This window comes from Giraffa tippelskirchi, chromosome 2 (assembly GCF_054371585.1).
Source record: "Giraffa tippelskirchi isolate mGirTip1 chromosome 2, T2T-mGirTip1v1.2.pri, whole genome shotgun sequence".
Taxonomy (NCBI): domain Eukaryota; kingdom Metazoa; phylum Chordata; class Mammalia; order Artiodactyla; family Giraffidae; genus Giraffa; species Giraffa tippelskirchi.
Genome location: NC_137276.1, coordinates 76,136,261 through 76,157,217, shown reverse-complemented (window position 1 = coordinate 76,157,217; position 20,957 = coordinate 76,136,261). Strand labels below are relative to the sequence as shown.

Here is a 20,957-nt window from a genome sequence, read left to right as displayed (position 1 = left end):
TGTCTGTACCCAGGGCAGACTTGCCCACTGCCCTGCCCATGGTATACCACTGGATGTATGTATGTGTATATATATGGAGGAAATGGCAACCCACTCTGGTATTCTTGCCTGGAGAATCTCATGGACAGAGGAGCTTGGCGACTGCAGTCCATGGGATCACAAAAAGTCAGACACGACTGAAGCGACTGAGCATGCATATACCCCCCACCACACACACACACATACATTTGTGTCTATGTCTATGTCTATAGTATGTATTATATATGTTTTTTTTTTTTAAAGAATTGAGTTCTTTATTAGATGTATTTATTGCAAATATTTTCTCCCAGTCAGTGTTTTTGTCTTTTCCTTTCCATAATGGTATTTTTTTAATGGTGTCTTTTGATGAAAAGAAATTAAAATAAACTTGTAATTCAGAATGGCTTTAGATTTACAGAAAACTTGTAGATTTGGTACAGAGATTTCCTGTATATCTCTCACTCAGTTTTTCCCAGCATTAACATCTTAACTTATCATGGTGCATTTGTCACAACTAGCAAACCAACATTGATGCATTACAATTGGAACCATTTAAATTTCAATCATTTTCCACTGATGTCTTTTACTCTGTTTCAGAATTCCATTCAGGATACCTGATTGCATTTGGTCATCTTGTCTCCTGGTACCCTCTGTTCTGTGACAATTTCTTAGTCTTTCTATGTTTTGGATGACGGACAATTTTGAGGAATACTAATCAGATGTTTTGTAGAATGTCTTTCAATTTCTGTTTGTCTGATGTTTTTCTCATAGATTGGAGTTATAGATTTGATGAGGAAGGTCACAAAGGTGAAATGCTCTTCTCATTACATCATACCAGGGTTATATGATGGCAACATGGTATATCACTGGATGAGGTAGTATTTGCCAGGTTGAAATTGCTTAACTTGATGGTGTATTTATCCATTTGTGATACGTTAAGTTCTTGCTCTATATATTTCATAATGTTATGCATATAATATTGAAATTATTATATCTTCCTAATTAACTAAAACTTCTGTTATTACACAGTAACTGTTTCTAGCGATCTTTACAAAATGTGTATGTTTGCTATTAATGTTGGTATATTGGTTTTTATTAGGGTTACTGTTTTTTCCCTTAGTATATCCATCCATGTTGTCACAAATGGCAAGATTTTCTTTAATCCGTTCATCCACTGATGGATCCCTGGATTGTTCCCATATCTTTTCATTCTTTTTATTCTTTTTTTTAAGTTTTTTAAATTGACGTATAATTGACATAAAATATTATGTTAGTTTCATGTGTATAACATTATGTTATATTTTTATGTGTTGCAAAATGAGCACCACAATAAGTCTGGTGGATATTTGTTAACATACATGGTTACAGTTTGGTTTTTTCTTTTTGTTTTACTATACTGGATCTTCATTGTTTCCCATGGGGCTTTCTCTAGTTGTGATGAGCAGAGGCTACTCTTTGTTGGAGTGTGTGAGCTTCTCATTGTGGTGGCTTCTTTTGTTGCAGAGCATGGGCTCTAGATGCATGGGCTTCTGCATTTGGGGCACATGGGCTTAGTCACCCTGTGACATGTGGAATCTTCCCAGACCAGGGATCAATCCCCTGCATTGGTAGGTGGATTCTCAACCACTGAACCACCAGGGAAGTCTTGCTTACAGTTTTTTTTCTTGTGATGAGAATTTTTAAGATTTATTCCGTTAGCAACTTTCAAATATGCAACACAGTATTATTAGCTTACTCACTATTCTATAAATATATGGCAGGCATGACTTCCATACATCCCTATGACTTACTTATTTTATAACTGAAAGTTTGTACCTTTTGAGCCCCTTTACCCATTTTGCCCACCCTCCCTAACCACCACCTCTGGCAGCCACGAATCTTTTCTCTATAAGCTTTTCTCTATAATCTATAAGCTTGGTGGGTTTTAAATTTTTTTTTTAATAATTTTTAAAAATTTCAATTCCGCATACAAATGAGATCATACAATATTTGTCTTTCTCTGTCTGACTTATTTCACTTAACATAATACCCTCATTCATGTTGTCACAAATGACAAGAATTTCTCTATCCATTCATCCATTGATGGATCCCTGGATTGTTTCCATATCTTGGCTTTGTAAATAATGCTGCAATGAACATGAGAGTGCATATATCTTTTCTAGTTAATGTTTTCATTTTCTTTGAATAAATACTGAGAGGTTGGATCATGTGGATCCATATCCTAGTTATTTAAAAACTTTTGGGGAACCTCCATACTGTTTTCTATAGTGGCTGCACCGATTTACATTCCTACCAACTGTGCACAAGGGTTCCCTTTTCTCTATATCCTTGCCAACAATTGTTATTTCTTTTTTAGACACAAATTCTTTAGATTTAGTGAAATCTAATTTAATAGTCTTTTATAATTTGTGATTTTTATTCTTATTCTAAGATTACATTCCTGGCATAAATTCCACTTGGTCGTAACGTGTATGTGTGTACTCAGTTGTGTCCGACTCTTTGTGATCACATGGATTGTAGCCTGCCAGGCTCCTCTGTCTTTGGGGTGCACCAGGCAAGAATACTAGAGCAGGTTGCCATTCCGTTCTCCAGGGGATCTTCGCAACCAGGATCGAACCTATATCTCCTGCACCTCCTGCGCTGGCAGGTGAATTCTTTCCTGTTGAGCCACCTGGGAAGGCTTTTTGTCATAATATATTATCATTTTTACATAAAGGAGAAAAATCCATATAATCATCTCAACAGAGGCAGAAAAAATTTTATATAAAATTTAACAATTAAACTCTCAGTAATCTAGTGATAGAAGGAAACTCCAAGGTTATGCTAATCTTATAAAATGAGTTGGAAAATATTCCTCTTCTCTAGTCTCTGAGTGAGTTTTTTATTTGTAAGATTGGTTTTATTTTTTCCTTAAGTGTTCAGAAGAATTTACTGCAAGCTGTTTTGACTTGAAATTTTCTTTGTGGGAAGGTTTTTGCTTAAGGATGTATGTCATTGATCTTTAATTTCATTCAGACTTTCTATTTCTTCTAAAAAAATTTATTTATCTTATTGAATAAGAGAAATATCTGATTTACGATGTTGTACTAATCTCTGCTGTACAACAAAGTGACTCAGTTATACACATGTAGACATGCTTTTTTAATATTTTTTGCATTATTGTTTATCATAGGACTATTGAATATAGTTCCTTGTGCTGTACAGTAAGACCTTGTTGTTCATTCACCCTTTATGTAAACATCTGCTAATCCCGAACTCCCAGTCCCTCCCTCTTGGAAATGGTACATCAAGGGGGGTACACCCACTCCCCCTTGGCAACCACAAGGCTGTTCTCTGTGTCTGTGAGTCTGTTTATGTTTTGTAGATAGGTTCATTTGTGCTATATTTTAGATTCCATATATTATGATTCAGTAGAATTACATTGTGTATATGTACCACATCTTTATGCATTTATCTGTCAGTGGACATTTAGGTTGTTTCCATGTCTTGGCTATTGTGAATAGTGCTGCTATACACATAGAGGTGCATGTATCTTTTTGAATTATAGTTTTCTCCAGGTGTAGGCCATCCTGGGAATTTTATTTTTTGGGGGGTGCTATTTTAAAAGGTATTTTTTATATTCCTTTTCTGATATTTCATTATTAGTGTAAAGAAATGCAATTGATTTTTGAATGTTAATCTTGTATCTTGCTACTTTGTTGAGTTCATTTATTAGATCTAGTAGTTTTTGTGTGGAGTCCTTAGGGTTTTCTACATATAGTCATGCCATCTGCATATAGTAACAATTTCATGTATTAGATTTGGCAAGTTGTCTTTTTCAAGGAATTTGTCCATTTCATCTGTATTTTCACAACTTTATTGAGATTATAATATGCCATAAACTTTGCTATTTAAAGTGTACAATTTTTAAAGTATATTCTCAAAGTTGTGCAACTATCACCACAGTCTAGTTTTAGAACATTTCCATCACTCCAAATAGAAATTTCATGCCTATTTGTAATCACTCTCATTTCCATCACCAGGCCCAGGTAACCACTATTTACTTTCTCCCTCCAAAGATTTGCCTTTTCAAAATATTTCATATAAATGGAATCAAATAATAAGTGATGTTTTATATATTACTTCTTTCACTTAGTATAGTATTTTTAAGGTTCATCTATATTGTAGCATGTATCAGTACTTTGTTCCTTTTTTTCCCTTTTAAAAATGCATTTTTTTTTTGAAATATAACTAACCTACAGAAAAATGCACATATTTTAGACACAGTAAAAAGTTTTTAAGTGCATACTTTCATGAAACCACTAGACACATGAAGAAATAGAACATCACTAGGATCCTAAAAGCCCCCTTGATGTACCATTTCCAAATTTAGCCATCCTTACAAGAAACTAATATCCTTAATAATACCATGGATTAGTTTAGCCAGTTTCTGAACTTAGTAAAGATGACAACATATAGAAATGCTTTATTTTGTACCTGCTCTTAACCATTTATTTTTTTTTGTTTTTCAACCATTAAAAAAATTTGAAGTATAGTTAACTTCAAATGTTGTGTTAGTTTCAGGTGCACAGCAAAGTGATTCAGTTACACACATATATATGTGTATATACTCGAAGATTCTTTTCCATTACAAGTTGCTGTTCAGTTGCTAAGTTGTATCCAACTCTTTGCAACCCCATGAACTGCTGCATGCCAGGCTTCCCTGTCCTTCACTATCTCCCAGAGTTTGCTCAAACTCATGTCCATTAAGTCAGTGATGCTATCTAACCATCTCATCCTCTGTCTCCCTCATCTCCTCTTGCCTTCAATATTTCCCAACAGCATGGTTTTTTCAGTGAGTCAGCATTTCGCATCAAGTGGCCAAAGTATTGAGCTTCAGTTTCAACATCGGTCTTTCCAGTGAATATTCAGGGTTGATTTCTTTTAGGATTGACTGGCTTGATCTCCTTGCTGTCCAAGGGACTCTCAAGAATCATCTCCAGCACCATAAGCTATTACAACATATTGAATACAGTTCCTTGGTTCCTTGTGCTATACAGTTGGTCTTGTTGTTTATTTTATATGTAGTAATGTCAGTTTTAGTTCAGTTCAGTCGTTCAATCGTGTCTGACTCTTTGTGACCCCATGGACTGCAGCACGCCAGGCCTCCCTGTCCATCACCAACTCCCGGAGTTTACTCAAACTCATGTCCAAGAGTCGGTGATGCCATCCAACCATCTCATCCTCTGTCATCCCCTTCTCCTCCTGCCTCTGATCTTTCCCATCATCAGGATCTTTTGAGATGACTCAGTTCTTCGCATCAGGTGGCAAAAGTATTGGAGTTTCAGCTTCAGCATCAGTCCTTCCAATGAATATTCAGGACTGATTTCCTTAAAGATTGACTGGTTGGATCTCCTTGCAGTCCAAGGGACTCTCAAGTGTCTTCTCCAACACCAAAGTTCAAAAGCATCAATTCTTCAGCTTTCTTTATATCCAACTCTCACAACCATACATGACTACTGGAAAAAAAAATAGCTTTGACTAGACAGACCTTTGTTGGCAAAGTAATGTCTCTGCTTTTTAATATGCTGTCTAGGTTGGTCATAACTTTTCTTCCAAGGAGCAAGCATCTCTTAATTTCATGGCTGCAGTCACCATCTGCAGTGATTTTGGAGCCCCCCAAAATAAAGTCTGCCACTGTTTCCACTGTTTCCCCATCTATTTCCCATGAAGTGATGGGACCACATGCCATGATCTTAGTTTTCTGAATGTTGAATTTTAAGCCAACTTTTTCACTCTCCTCTTTCACTTTCATCAAGAGGCTCTTTAGCTCTTCTTTACTTTCTGCCATAAGGGTGGTGCAATCTGCATATCTGAGGTTATTGATATTTCTCCCTGCAATCTTGATGCCAGCTTGTGCTTCCTCCAGCCCAGCATTTCTCATGATGTACTGTGCATATAAGTTCAATAAGCAGGGTGACAATATACAGCCTTGACATACTCCTTTCCCTATTTGAAACAAGTCTGTTGTTCCATGTTGAATTCTAACTGTTGCTTCCTGACCTGCATACAGATGTCTCAAGAGGCAGGTCAGGTGGTCTGGTATTCCCATCTCTTTCAGAATTTTCCACAGTTTGTTGTGGTCCACACAGTCAAGGCTTTGGCATAGTCAGTAAAGCAAAAGTAGATGTTTGCTGAAACTCTCTTGCCTTTTTGATGATCCAACGGATGTTGGCAATTTGATCACTGGTTCCTCTACCTTTTCTAAATCCAGCTTGAACATCTGTAAGTTTACGGTTCATGTAATGTTGAAGCCTGGCTTGGAGAATTTTGAGCATTACTTTACCAGCGTGTGGGATGAGTGCAATTGTGCGATAGTTTGAGCATTCTTTAGCATTGCCTTTCTTTGGGATTGGAATGAAAAGTGACCTTTTCCAGTCCTGTGGCCGCTGCTGAGTTTTCCAGATATGCTGGCATACTGAGTGCAACACTTTCACAGCATCATCTTTTAGGATTTGAAATAGCTCAACTGGAATTCTATCACCTCTTCTAGCTTTGTTCGTAGTGATGCTTCCTAAGGCCCACTTGGCTTCGCATTCTAGAATGTCTGGCTCTAGGTGAGTGATCACACCATCGTGATTATCTGGGTTGTGAAGATCCTTTTTGTACAGTTCTTCTGTGTATTATTGCCACCTCTTCTTAATATCTTCTGCTTCCGTTATGTCCATACCATCTTTCCTTTATTGTGCCCATCTTTGCACGAAATGTTCCCTTGGTATCTCTAATTTTCTTGAAGAGATCTCTAGTCTTTCCCATTCTATTGTTTTCCTCTATTTCTTTGCATTGATCGCTGAGGAAGGCTTTGTTATCTCTCCTTGCTATTATTGGGAACTCTGCATTCAAATGGGTATATCTTTTCTTTTCTCCTTTGCCTTTCACTTCTCTTCTTTTCACAGCTATTTGTAAGACCTCCTCAGACAACCATTTTGCCTTTTTGCATTTCTTTTCCTTGGGCATGGTCTTGATCCTTGCCTCCTGTACAACATCATAAACCTCTGTCCATAGTTCTTCAGGCACTCTCTCTATCAGATCTAATCCCTTGAATCTATTTCTGACTTCCACTGTATAATTGTAAGGCATTTGATTTATGTCATACCTGAATGGTCTAGTGCTTTTCCCTACTTTCTTCAATCTAAGTCTGAATTTGGCAATAAGGAGTTCATGATCTGTGCCACAGTCCACTCCTGGGCTTGTTTTTGCTGACTATATAGAGCTTCTCCATCTTTGACAGCAAAGAATATAATCAGTTTGATTTCAGTGTTGACCATCTGGTGATGTCCATGTGTGGAGTCTTCCCTTGTGTTTTTGGAAGAGGGTGTTTGCTATGACCAGTGCATTCTCTTGGCAAAATTCTATTATCTTTTGTCCTGCTTCATTCTGTACTCCAAGGCCAAATTTGCCTATTACTCCAGGTATTTCTTGACATCCTACTCTTGCATTCCAGTCCCCTATAATGAAAAGGACATCTTTTTGGGGTGTTAGTTCTAGAAGGTCTTGTAGGTATTCATAGAATTGTTGGGCTTCAGCTTCTTCAGCATTACGGTTGAGGCATAGACTTGGAGTACTGTGGTATTGAGTGGTTTGCCTTGGAAAAGAACAGAGATCATTTTGTTGTTTTTGAGATTGCATCCAAGTACTGCATTTCGGACTCTTGTATTGACTGTGATGGCTACTCTATTTCTTCTAAGGGATTCTTGCCTACCGTAGTAGATAATCGGAGTTAAATTCACCCATTCCAGTTCATTTTAGTTTGCTGCTACTGCTACTGCTAAGTTGCTTCAGTCGTGTCCGACTCTGTGCGACCCCATAGATGGAAGCCCACCAGGCTCCCCTGTCCCTGGGATTCTCCAGGGAAGAATACTGGAGTGGGTTGCCATTTCCTTCTCCAATGCATGCAAGTGAAAAGTGAAAGTGAAGTCGCTCAGTCGTGTCCGACTCCTAGCGACCCCATGGACTGCAGCCTACCAGGTTCCTCCGTCCATGGGATTTTCCAGGCAAGAGTACTGGAGTGGGGTGCCATTGCCTTCTCTGCCATTTTAGTTTACTGATTCCTAAAATGTTGACGTTCACCCTTGCCATCTCTATTTGACCACTTCCAATATGCCTTGATTCATGGACCTAACATTCCAGGTTCCTATGCCATATTGCTTTTTATAGCATTGGACTTTACTTCCATCACCAGTCACATCCACAACTGGTGTTGTTTTTGCTATACAGTTGGTCTTGTTGTTTATTTTCTATATAGTAGTGTCAGTTTAGTAATCCCTAATATCTAATTTATCACCTCTGTATTTTTTAAAAGATTTTACTTTTTAGAGAAGCTTTAGTTTCACAACATAATTGAGAGGAAGATAGTTTTCTCATATATCTCCTGCTCCCATACATGTATAGTCTCCCTGCATTATCAGCATTACTCACCAGAATGGTAATTTGGTGTATTGTACCACTGTACTTTTGTACATTGTACAGTGTTACTGGGGATGGACTTACATTGACACATAATCACCCAGAGTTATCTACTGTTTATAGATTCACTTTTGCTGCTGTGCATTCTCTGGGTTTGGACACATGTATACCAAAGCCTTTGCCTGTGTGGATCACAATAAACTGTGGAAAATTCTGAAAGAGATGGGAATACCAGACCACCTGACCTGCCTCTTGAGAAACCTGTATGCAGGTCAGGAAGCAACAGTTAGAGCTGGACATGGACCAACAGACTGGTTCCAAATAGGAAAAGGAGTATGTCAAGGCTGTATATTGTCACCCTGCTTATTCAACTTATATGCAGAGTACATCATGAGAAACACTGGGCTGGAGGAAGCACAAGCTGGAATCAAGATTGCAGGGAGAAATATCAATAACTTCAGATATGCAGAGGACACCACCCTTATGGCAGAAAGTGAAGAGGAACTGAAGAGCCTCTTGATGAGAGTGAAAGAGGAGAGTGAAAAAGTTGGCTTAAAACTCAACATTCAGAAAACTAAGATCATGGCATCCAGTCCCATCACTTCATGGGAAATAGATGGGGAAACAGTGGAAACAGTGGCTGACTTTATTTTTCTGGGCTCCAAGATCACTGCAGGTGGTAATTGCAGCCATGAAATTAAAAGATGCTTACTCCTTGGAAGGAAAGTTATGACCAACCTAGACAGCGTATTAAAAAGCATAGACATTACTTTGCCAACAAAGATCTGTCTAGTCAAGGCTATGGTTTTTCCAGTGGTCATGTATGGATGTGAGAGCTGGACTATAAAGAAAGCTGAGCGCCGAAGAATTGATGCTTTTGAACTGTGGTGTTGGAGAAGACTCTTGAGAGTCCCTTGGACTGCAAGGAGATCCAACCAGTCCATCCTAAAGGAGATCAGTTCTGGGTGTTCGTTGGAAGGACTGATGTTGAAGCTGAAACTCCAGTACTTTGGCCACCTCATGCGAAGACCTGACTCATTTGAAAAGGCCCGGATGCTGGGAAAGATTGAAGGTGGGAGGAGAAGAGGACGACAGAGGATGAGATGGTTGGATGGCACCACTGACTCGATGGACATGGGTTTGGGTGGACTCTGGGAGTTGTTGATGGACAGGGAGGCCTGGCGTGCTGTGGTTCATGGGGTCGCAAAGAGTCGGACACGACTGAGCGACTGAACTGAACTGAATACTGACAGATGGTTAGATAGCATCACCGACTTAATAGACATGAGCTTGAGCAAACTCTGGGAGATAGTGGAGAACAGGGTAGCCTGGCATGCTGCAGTCCAAGGGGTCACAGAGAGGTGGCCATGACTTAGCAACTGAACAGCAACAATAACATATTGACATATATCCATCATTGTAAAATGATAGAGAATTTTCACTGCCCTAAAAATCTGCTTTTTCCTTTTTAATTGCTGAATGTTGTTTCATTATAGATATATACTACATTTTATTTATCCATTGACTAGCTGATAGACAGTTGGATTGTTTTCACGTTTATTAATTTGCTGTTATGAACAAATTTAAGTACTAGTTTTTTCATGAAACCTTAATTTTTTTTCATGAAACCTTAATTTCTCTTGTGTTGATACCTGGGAATGGAACTGCTGAGTCATATAGACACTCTGTGTTTAACGTTTTGTGAAACTGTTTTCAAAAGTGGCTGATATCATTTTATATTGCTGCTAGCAATATATAATGGCTCTAATTTCTCAGCAATTTTGCCCAGACTTGTTATTTTGTTATTATTATTTTATTTTAGCAATCCTAACATTTATGAAATGGTATCCCATTGTGGTTTTGATTTGTGTTTACATGATGACTAATGATGTTGAGCTTCTTTTTTATGTTTATTGACTATATTCATGTTGTTCTTTGGAGAAATGCCTGTTGAAATCTGTTTTCTGTTTTCTTTTTCTAACTTCTCAAAGTGAATTTATTAGGTCTCTTGGTTGCATATGACAGAAACCACTTGTGAAGCACAGGAAAGACTGAACACAAACACTGGGTAGTATAAAATACCCTGGAAATTCTCTATCCTCTGTTTATATCTCCTTCTCAGTTGCCTCATTCTTATCACTCATCAAGGTCTAGTCTTCCATTTTCAGGCCACATGGCAGAACACAGTTATTGCTAATTATTCTTAAGTTGTCTTTCTTCATTTTAAAAGAGCAATCAGATATTTCTTAGTCATAGTCTAATTTTTCCATGGAAAAGATTCTAATTGTTACAACTGGGATTATGTACCCATCTCAAGACCAAATGAATAACTGTGGCCAAGAGAGTGGTAATCCAAATGATACCCATGTGAATCTGGGACATTTGTGGGCAACTATGACCTTCTAGCACACAGGTCATTGAGCAAAGAATGTTTTTTTCTTTTCTTTTTTTTCATTTTTAAAGAATTGGAGGGGAAAAAAGTGAACAAAGAAGAATATGTGATAGGGACATATGTGGCCAGATCTAAAATATTCTCTGATCCTTGACAGAAAAATGTTGCACATCCCAATCTAGGGAGAGGGGAGAATTTTCTCCAAAAGACGGATGAAATGAACTGGCCTGGCATTCTAAGAGAAGTGGCAGACCAACGGCTCTACAGAATATTAACAAATGACCCCATGTTCAATATGCTTGGGAAGCCAGATGAAAAATTTTAAAGGACTTCTGTATTGAAGGATTTCTCATAGTATTTGATATGCTAGAAAACACTGTGAATATTCAAGAGGAAGAAAACAGTGTCTTTTGTTTCTTAAACTTATTTGATCATATTTCCTCCCACCTCGAAAGAAGTACCATTTCCTGGAGCACACTTTGGGAAGACTTTTATATATGAGCTCTCACATTTAACTAATATGGACTTTATTTCCAGTCTTCCTTGAAACTGAGTTCAAGAATGACTATATGCTGGGCTTGTGGTGCCATGTGTAATGGAGGCCCACAATGAATGAAACAGATTCTGTCTTTAGGGAGTTTTTAGTCCAGTGAGGGAGATCAATTGAAAAAAAAAAAAAACCCAATTTTTTTGAGGAATCTCTACACTGTTCTCCATAGTGGCTGTACTAGTTTGCATTCCCACCAACAGTGTAAGAGGGTTCCCTTTTCTCCACACCCTCTCCAGCATTTATTGCTTGTAGTCTTTTGGATAGCAGCCACTCTGATGGGCGTGAAATGGTACCTCATTGTGGTTTTGATTTGCATTTCTCTGATATTGAGTGATGTTGAGCATCTTTTCATGTGTTTGTTAGCCATCTGTATGTCTTCTTTGGAGAAGTGTCTGTTTAGTTCTTTGGCCCACTTTTTGATTGGGTCGTTTATTTTTCTGGAATTGAGCTGCAGGAGTTGCTTGTATATTTTTGGATATATGACCCAGCAATCCCACTGCTGGGCACATACACTGAGGAAACCAGAATTGAAAGAGACACGTGTACCCCAATGTTCATCGCGGCACTGTTTATAATAGCCAGGACATGGAGGCAGCCTAGATGCCCATTGGCAGACAAATGGATAAGGAAGCTGTGGTACATATACACAATGGAATATTACTCAGCCATTAAAAAGAACACATTTGAATCAGTTCTAATGAGGTGGATGAAACTGGAGCCTAGTATACAGAGTGAAGTAAGCCAGAAAGAAAAACACCAATACAGTATACTAACACATATATATGGTATTTAGTTAATCAGTAAAGATAACCCTGTAGGCGAGACATCAAAAGAGACACAGATAAATAGAACAGTATTATGGACTCTATGGGAGAGGGCAAGGGCAGGATGATATGGGAGAATGGCATTGAAGCATGTAAATTATCATATGTGAAACGAATCACCAGTCCAGGTTCGATGCATGATACAGGGTGCTTGGGGCTGGTGCACGGGGATGACCTGGAGGGATGGGATGGGGAGGGAGGTGGGAGGGGGGTTCTGGAAGGGGAAAACATGTACACCCATGGTGGATTCATGTCAATGTATGGCAAAACATACAATATTGTAAAGTTAAAAATAGATAAATAAACTAATTTTAAATTAAAAAAAAAAGGAAAAAACCCCAAGCTTTAATAAGGATATGAAGAATGCTATAAAGCATAGTATACTGAATCAAGAAACGCAATGAAGGGACACCTCCTCAGCCTTGCAGGATAGCCATGGGGACCTTAAGGAAGGCTTTCATGAAGCATGATGACTGAACCTTTAAGGTCAACCAGTAGGAGTTAACTAGGTGAAAAGGGAGAACAAAAGGTGAACTTCTGCATAGAAGCCAATGGAAGAGTGGCATTGTGGGTCATTCTGAGCATAATTGAGTAAGACTCAGTGATTGATGGATATAGGAGATGAGAGAAGACAGAGGACAGAAGATAACTCAAGATTATGTGATGGACAGCTTGGTGGGGACCCATAATTAATTCAGTCTGGAGTCTGTAAGTTTTTATTTGTCTCACAGACTATCCTACTGGAGGTGTCATGCAGGGACCTGAAAGGTTCCAAGGAGTGATCTGGACTGGAGATATGGATGAAAGGAGTCACTATCATACAGAAAGTAGTTTAAACTATTTGCTTATTTTTTAAATTAGGTTACTTTTCTTCTCAATATTGAGTTGTAAGCTTTGTTTTCAGGATACAAGCCCCTTACCAGATAGAGTTTTGCAAATAGTTTCTTCCACTGTGTGAATTCTCTTTCATTTTTTTTAATGGTATTGTTTGAACCCCAGAACCATATTTCTGTGGTTTTTATGTGTCTGGCTAATGCTGTTTCTATTATCTACTGTATAATTCTGTGTAATTTTGAAATTTAAGGAGGTTTTAGTTCCTTTAACTGTCACATGGCAAAATGCTTGCTACTGCCTCCTGGATTCCTGCTAAGAGCTCTTATTTTTTTGCTCCTCTACTCTGTGTTTTGTGGACAGAAACTTTGGGAAGTAATTTTATATTAGAAAGAGTTTTATAGTCCACTTTAGCTTTTTGCTGGGACAGGAACAACTTTAAAGTCATAGCTGTTGATATGCGGATTATGCCCAGATCTAGGCTATACCCTAGACACTCTGGCAGTCAGGTGCTGGGTATTTAGTGATCAGTAAGGAAAATAATCTCTGCTCAAAATCTAGCCGGGAAAGATAGACACTAAACAAAACGTTGTGTAAGTAAGTATTTTAATTGCTGTTGTGCCCTCAGTGTCTAGTAGGCATCTCCATTCAGATTCCCTCAAGTTAATTATGTAAAAAACTGAACTCTTAATCATTTTATCTTTCTATAGTTTTTAATGTGGTTAATGGCAACTTCAGTCATCTAAACCTTGATGTTTGCCTTACTCCTTTAAGTTTCTCATTTAATCAGTAAGTAGGCACCTGGTTTCTGCCTGCACATAATGTCCTGATACTACTCTTTCCTCTCCGTTCCCATTGTTACTGTTTCAGGCCAGGTCCTCATCACCTCTTGCCTAGATGACTGTAGTTATCTGTAACTGGTGTCCCTCATTCTGGATTGGTTCCCTTCCAATCCAGTCTCCATAATCCTGTCTGAAATGATTGTTCAAGAAGGCAGGTGTTTCATGGTCCCTCAAGATTTGTTAGATAAAATCCAAACCCTCCAGGATCTGCCAGTTTTTCTAGTTTTATCTCCAACATAACATCCAGTCTCCTCCTATGGGAAGTGTTTTGGTTATCTATGGCTACATAACAAATCATCTCAAAACTTAGTGGCATAAAACAACAACCATGTATGACCTAAGAGCTCTAGAACATCATTTCCACTGCATTTTATTGATTAGGCAAGTCAGGAAGGCCCATCCAGAGGAGGGGAATTAGACCTCACCTCTCACTAGGATGAGTAGGAAAGAATGTGTGTGTCTCTAATCTGCTACACCAAGTAGACCACATCTATTGAACCATAGGTATGTATTTTTCTAACACTATTCCATTTGCATCTTCTGCGGTTCCTCAGCTTGGAAGATTTATGCTCTTCTAGGCTTAAATCTGGTGTCACAAAGCCTGTCTTGAGTAAGTGTGTAACTGTGTGCTGTTTAATCTGTGACTTAGCATTTACTGAATTCCCTAAAAAAGAATAAACCAAGCCCTGGCTGATGGGCTGGGAACCATCCAAGCAGAGTTGATCATTCTCTTTTCTGTGCTGTGACTGTATATTGTATTTATACCTACATAATTTATATATTGGAGAAGGAAATGGCAACCCACTCCAGTGTTCTTGCCTGGAGAATCCCAGGGATGGAGGAGCCTGGTGGGCTGCCATCTATGGGGTCGCACAGAGTCGGACACGACTGAGGTGACTTAGCAGCTTAGCAATTTATATATAATTATATTTATGTAATTATAATTTTGCAATTATTTATAAATATGGTTGCTTGGCTACTAAATTGACTCCTCATATTCTCTGACTTTATCTAAATTCTCTCAGCTGCAGGTGGCTAAAATCAGTATAAGGGAAAAGAAAAATGTGCATGGGGGGAGGGCAGGATTTATGGGTTCAAGATCATGAAAGTGATTTTTAAAAAGGGAGGGGTGGTGCTGGTATTTGACATGACTGGATCCAAGTAGCAAACAGTTCCCAGAGGCCTGCCTCTTACCCTCCTTCCACTCCTTCTCCCTCCTCTTCTGCCTTCCTCCCTCCCTTTACTTCAGTCTCTGTAATGGCTTCCTTTCCTCCTACTGCAGTGTTCTTCCACATGATGGACAATTGAGCCATGATGGTACTAGGTTTCCAGAAAGGTGTCCCCAGAGACAAATGGCAATCTTTTCTATCTGTCCCTGATAAAAGTTCCTCTGCCTGAGGGCAGGGGCGTGGTGCCCAGTTGTTGGCCAGCCCTGTGGTTCTGGGAGAGGGCTTATCTGGTATCAGAAAAGTGATGGGGCATTGTCTCAGGTCAAAAACCATAGACTACATTGTATTTGTCTCTGTTACCCTATCCCTTTCCTAAGTTACTGGTAGCAGGAGCTTCCTAAATGTTTATTGAAGGAAATGAATGAATGATGAGTCTTTGCCTTGAAATGTCCCTCTCTTCACACAGAAGTCCTGACCCTATGATATTCTATCTCAGACATTCTTCACTGACTACAGAAGTTGGGGATTTTGCTGTTTAACTACTTCATGGTCACTCTATGTGAGCCTACCTTAAAGGTACTGACACGTGAAAGTACATGATTAAAATGCTAAATCCCTAGGCTTTTTGGTTTTATCCTCAGTCTGGACTAGGTCAAGAAAGGTTTAGTAAGCGTGGGTATCCTCATGAAAGATCTTTCAGGAAATCAAAGAGCTTGCAGGTGAGTTAGTGCTGAGATGCAGATTTGAGTCTCAGCAGTTCCTCATACCAATAGCATGGGCTTACCTTGAAAGCTTCATTAGTTTCTATGGACCTTACCCCTTAATGCAGTGGTCAATCCATAATTCTTCCCAAAGGCTGGTCAGTGAGCAACTAGCTTTGTGAAGACTTTTCCTGAGATCTTTCATTCACATTCACTGTGTTCAGAGAGGTGAGAGAATTTCAAATAGCCTCCATCATTTCATTCTCACCAGCGATTGTTTCTTTTGTCATCAGTGAGAAGAAATAGAATCTTATGGAGAAAGAGAAAGAAAGGCTACATGATTTCCACAGCTCTCACACCTCCCAGAGTAATTCCAAGCCCATCAGTTAGGGCCCAGTTATTCCCTTTTAGGACATGTTGCCTGTGGTCATTAATTGTTCAGACATAGAAAAATCAACATGTAATCCTCTCCTTTTCTAAGAAACACTGACTACTGGACTGTCACCTAACGGATCCCTGCATCATTCAAGACACTAGGAGAGTGATAAATAAACCAAGTCCCTGCGTGTAGTGGCCTTTTTTTTTTATTTTCTAGAGGACACAATCAAAGACAAATACATGGAAACAAATTGTTTCAGTTTATGATAAATGTTGTAAGTGTTTCTTACAATGTGTTAAATGTGATAGGATTTAGGACAGAGTAGGAATGCCGCCAGAGAAGGCTCTCTGAAGAGGTAACATTTGAGCAGGAATTTGAATGAGAAGGAGCTGATTATGTGAGGATCCATGGAAGTTCAGTTCAGTCGCTCAGTCGTGTCCAACTCTTTGCAACCCCATGAATTGCAGCACGCCAGGCCTCCCTGTCCATCACCAACTCCCGGAGTTTACCCAAACCTATGTCCATAGAGTCAGTGATGCCATCCAACCATCTCATCCTCTGTCGTCCCCTTCTCCTCCTGCCCCCAATCCTTCCCAGCATCAGGGTCTTTTCCAATGAGTCAACTCTTCGCATGAGGTGGCCAAAGTATTGGAGTTTCAACTTCAACATCAGTCCTTCCAATGAACACCCAGGACTGATCTTCTTTAGGATGGACTGGTTGGATCTCCTTGCAGTCCAAGGGACTCTCAAGAGTCTTCTCCAACACCACAGTTCAAAAGCAAGGAGCAGAAAATGCCAGAGATAGTGAACATGATATATTTGAGAGACTGGCTGAAGTTGACTTGTTCCTGGAGTGTATTGAGTTAGGGGGAGAAGGTAGGCAGAGGCCAGACCATGAGGAAACTTGTGGGCCAGGTGGGGACTTTATATTTTATTTTAATTGCAGTGAAAGATATTAAGCAGGTAAATTGTGTGATTTGACTAGTGTTATTTATCTGTGCTGTCCAGTATGGTTGCCACTAACCTTAAGTGGCTACTCAAGTTAAAATTAAAATTTAAATTTAATTCTGTGGTTGAACCGGACAGATTTAAATAGCTACATGTGGCTAATGGCAACCATATTGGACAATGTAGATATAGAATTTTTTCAGCACTGCAGAAAGTTCTGTTGGACACTATTATTATCGAGACTGAAAGCAGGGAGACCAGTTGGAAGGCTGTTGTTCTGGTTCAAGTGAGAGATGAGCAGCTGTCATAGTAGAGATGGTGAGAAGTAGATGTACTTAGGGTAGAATGTGAAAGTGAGGACAAACATGACTTGCTGATGAATTTTTCATGAGGGAAGGAAGGAAAGAGATGGATTAGTTATGTTTGCAGTTCTACTTTGGGGAGGTGGAAGGATTAGAAATGTTTACATACAGAAGAAATAAATCTCTGTTGGCTCAATGTTATAGAACTCATCATTTACCTGTGAAAGAGCAAGAAACTTTAAAAATAACTGAGCTACATTCATGACCAAAAAAATTTCTGCAGGAGTTGGGGAACTGTTAGGTTTTGGAACTTGTAAATATCTGTGATTGACAGACAGGTCAGTGGGGTCTGTCACTAAAAAGTGGTGGGAATCATTCTGAGAAGATTTTGGTCACTGCTGAATCAGGCACATGGGTACCCCACCAATATCATTTTTTTTTTTTTTAAGATTTATTTATTTGGCTGTGGTGGGTCTTCATTGGTACGCAGGATTTTTCTACTTGTGCAAGTGGGGCTACTCTATAGTTGCAGTGCACAGGCTTCTCATTGCAGTGGTTTCTCTTGTTGTGGCGCACAGGCTCAGTGGTTGTGGTGCATGGACTTAGTTGTGCCCACGGTATGTGGAATTTTCCCAGACCAAGGATCGAATCAATGTCCCTTGCACTGCAAAGTGGGTGCTTAACCACTGGACCACCAAGGAAGCCCTCTTGAAATCATTTCTGATTTCACAGAGAAGGTTATCTTTTCCAAGTCTCCTCCAAGGAAACAATTTTCTTTGCCATTAAAAAAATTTACTTTTTCTCAAGTTGACAAGTTCGTCCTGATTCTTTAGTTACTGAAGATCATCAGCAGGAAAGACTTGGGCACTGGGAGGCAAATTGTGCACTTTGGTGGGAAGTTAGTAATTGGAAACCCGTAGGAGAAAATATTCCACTGTCCCTTGCTCCTGTTCATGAAGGGGTTTATTTGTGGAGAATAGGCATGCTCTGGAGAAGGGTTCACAGGGTCGACTCTTAAATGCTCAGTTGACTTCCTAAGGACTCTGCATACTGGACAAACCATTTGTCATCTCTTATCCTTCATTTCCTCATCTATGAAATGAGATTAGAAATTCTCTGTTCTGGCTGCCTTATATAAATATTATGAGCTTTAAATTAGATGAAGATAATGATAACACCACTTGCTATTTATTAAATACTTAGTATGTGCCAGGCACTGTGCTAAGCAGTGTGATGAAGCTAAGACAGATGCTGTGCTACACTTAGTGGTTTAAAATAACAAACATTTTATTTATACTCACAATTCTCTGAGTCAGCAGTTTGGGTTTGGGTCATCCTGATGGTTTTTCTGCCTTTCTTGCCTATGGTTGTGCATGTAGCTGAAAATTATCTGTCCACTGTAATGGCCTGATTGTCCCCTCTCAAATGTCTGGCACTTAGTGGTAGCTGTTAACTGGGTGGTCTAAGGGGGCCTCAACTGGGACAGCTTGTGTCTCCTCTGTTGATCTTTCATCCTCTAGTAGACTAGACTGGGCTTCTTCACATGGGAATTTCAGGGAAGAATTCTAAGAGGTGAGAGCAAAAGCTTTAAGGTTGGTTAAGTTCTAGGGTTAGAAGTCCCAACATCACTTCCACTACATTCTGTTGGTCAAAGCAAGTTACAGGTGCAACCCAGATCCAAGAGAAGGGAGATAAACTCTACGTTTTTATTTTTTATTTTTATTTTTTATTTTTTTTTAACTCTACGTTTTTATGAGAAGAGTGGAAAAATTACATTGCAGATGGCATGTGCCCTGGGATAGGTTATCCTGGTCATTTTTGTGAACAATTTTTGTGCCTCTCAGTGTATAACCTCATTTAATATGAACAGCAACCTTGTTATCCTCACTGGATAACACTCTGAGGCACAATGAAGTTGAGTAGCTTGCTCAAAGTCATATAGTCATTAAGTGTCTAAGCTGGGATATGAACCCAGGCAGCCTGGGTTCTAGAGGCCATACTCTTTTTTTATGGTCTTCAAAATGGAAATCACCTATGATAGTGATTACTTGCATTTGCTATGTTCAGCTCTCTCATTCTGGGGTACTTCCCACCCCTTGCAGTTTAAGTGGGGCTATGGAACTGGTTCTGGGCCTATGGAGACATGTAATGCTGCTGCTGCTGCTGCTAAGTCGCTTCAGTCGTGTCCGACTCTGTGCGACCCCACAGACGGAAGCCCATCAGGCTCAGCCGTCTCTGGGATTCTCGAGGCAAGAATACTGGAGTGGGTTGCCATTTCCTTCTCCAATGCGTGAAAGGGAAAAGTGAAAGTGAAGTCGCTCAGTCGTGTCCGACTCTTAGCGACCCCATGGACTGTAGCCTACCAGGCTCCTCCGTCCATGGGATTTTCCAGGCAAGAGTACTGGAGTGGGGTGCCATTGCCTTCTCCGGGAGACATGTAATAGCAGGTGTCAATTCCTCATTCTCTTTCATCCCCTGCCTCTGTGAGGGTTGAAATGGTGGAACTCTAAGACAGAAGTAGACTTGACTATTGAGCTACCATTCAAATGGAAGCTTCCCTGTAGAGCTGCCATATCTTCAGCAAAAAAGGAAGAAAATGGCATGTGCTAATAAGCAACAGAGATTTGAGGATTTGTTATTGTAATGAAGCCAGTTCTCTCCTGCTTAATACAAACTTCAGAGTATTTTTCTACTTAAAAGTGAAGGCTTCTACTTAAAAGTGAAGCCATAATCTTATAAAATTTTAATTAAGCAGGAAAGAATAAAGAATTTAAAAATCACTTCAAATCCTACAATCCAGGGTCAACAATTTAAATATTTCAGTGAATATAATTCCAGCTAATTCTCTGAGTATAAGAATGTACACAAAATTCATGTACATAAGGTCACACCCTCCAGATTTCCTGGTAGCCTCCTTTTGTCATCAAACAATATAATTTCAGAATTGTTCTTAGTCAAGTAGACAGAGACCTACGTAGGAAGCTCTTTTACATAGATGATATATAAAAGGAAGGTTTTTTAAAAACATACAAAAAAAAAGGGTTAAGAGTATGGGTTCTCTGTCTGAGCACTTGAATTCAAATCCTCACCCCACCACAGAGTTTGAGAAAGTTCCTTAACCTTTTTACGCTTCTATTTCTTCAGCTGTAAAAGGGGATAATGATAGTACTTATTCATAGTGAAGATTAAGTAAAATAAGGTTTGTGAAACACTTTATGTGGTACCAGGCGTGTAGTAACACTTAACAACTTAATAAATGTTAGCTGTGATACCAGGGTAGCAAATTTACACATTCTACCAGATATCCAAGAAAGTGTAGCTTCTTTACTTCCTGTAAGAGATCTTTCATAACCACTTGCTAGGCAGCAGAGGGCTGAGATAGTTGGGTAGAAGAAACTATGTTACCTTTTGGTTTTAAAAGGCTTCCCAGGAAATAGTCAGAGGTCCATCTTAGTAATGGGGGCACTTAGCCCCTGCCCTTATTTTTTCCAAAGATGGTGTAAAGAAAACCTCAGTCTTCCTCTTTGAGGAAGTACCTCTTTTACTTTCACATCAC

At 39.3% G+C, this 20,957-nt stretch overlaps 1 long non-coding RNA gene across 1 annotated transcript in view; it reads left to right on the top strand.

Annotated features, from left to right (window-relative positions):
* LOC145537972 (uncharacterized) overlaps positions 1-20,957 on the top strand; it is a 169,396-nt gene that overhangs the window by 8,636 nt on the left and 139,803 nt on the right. The window lies entirely within an intron of this gene.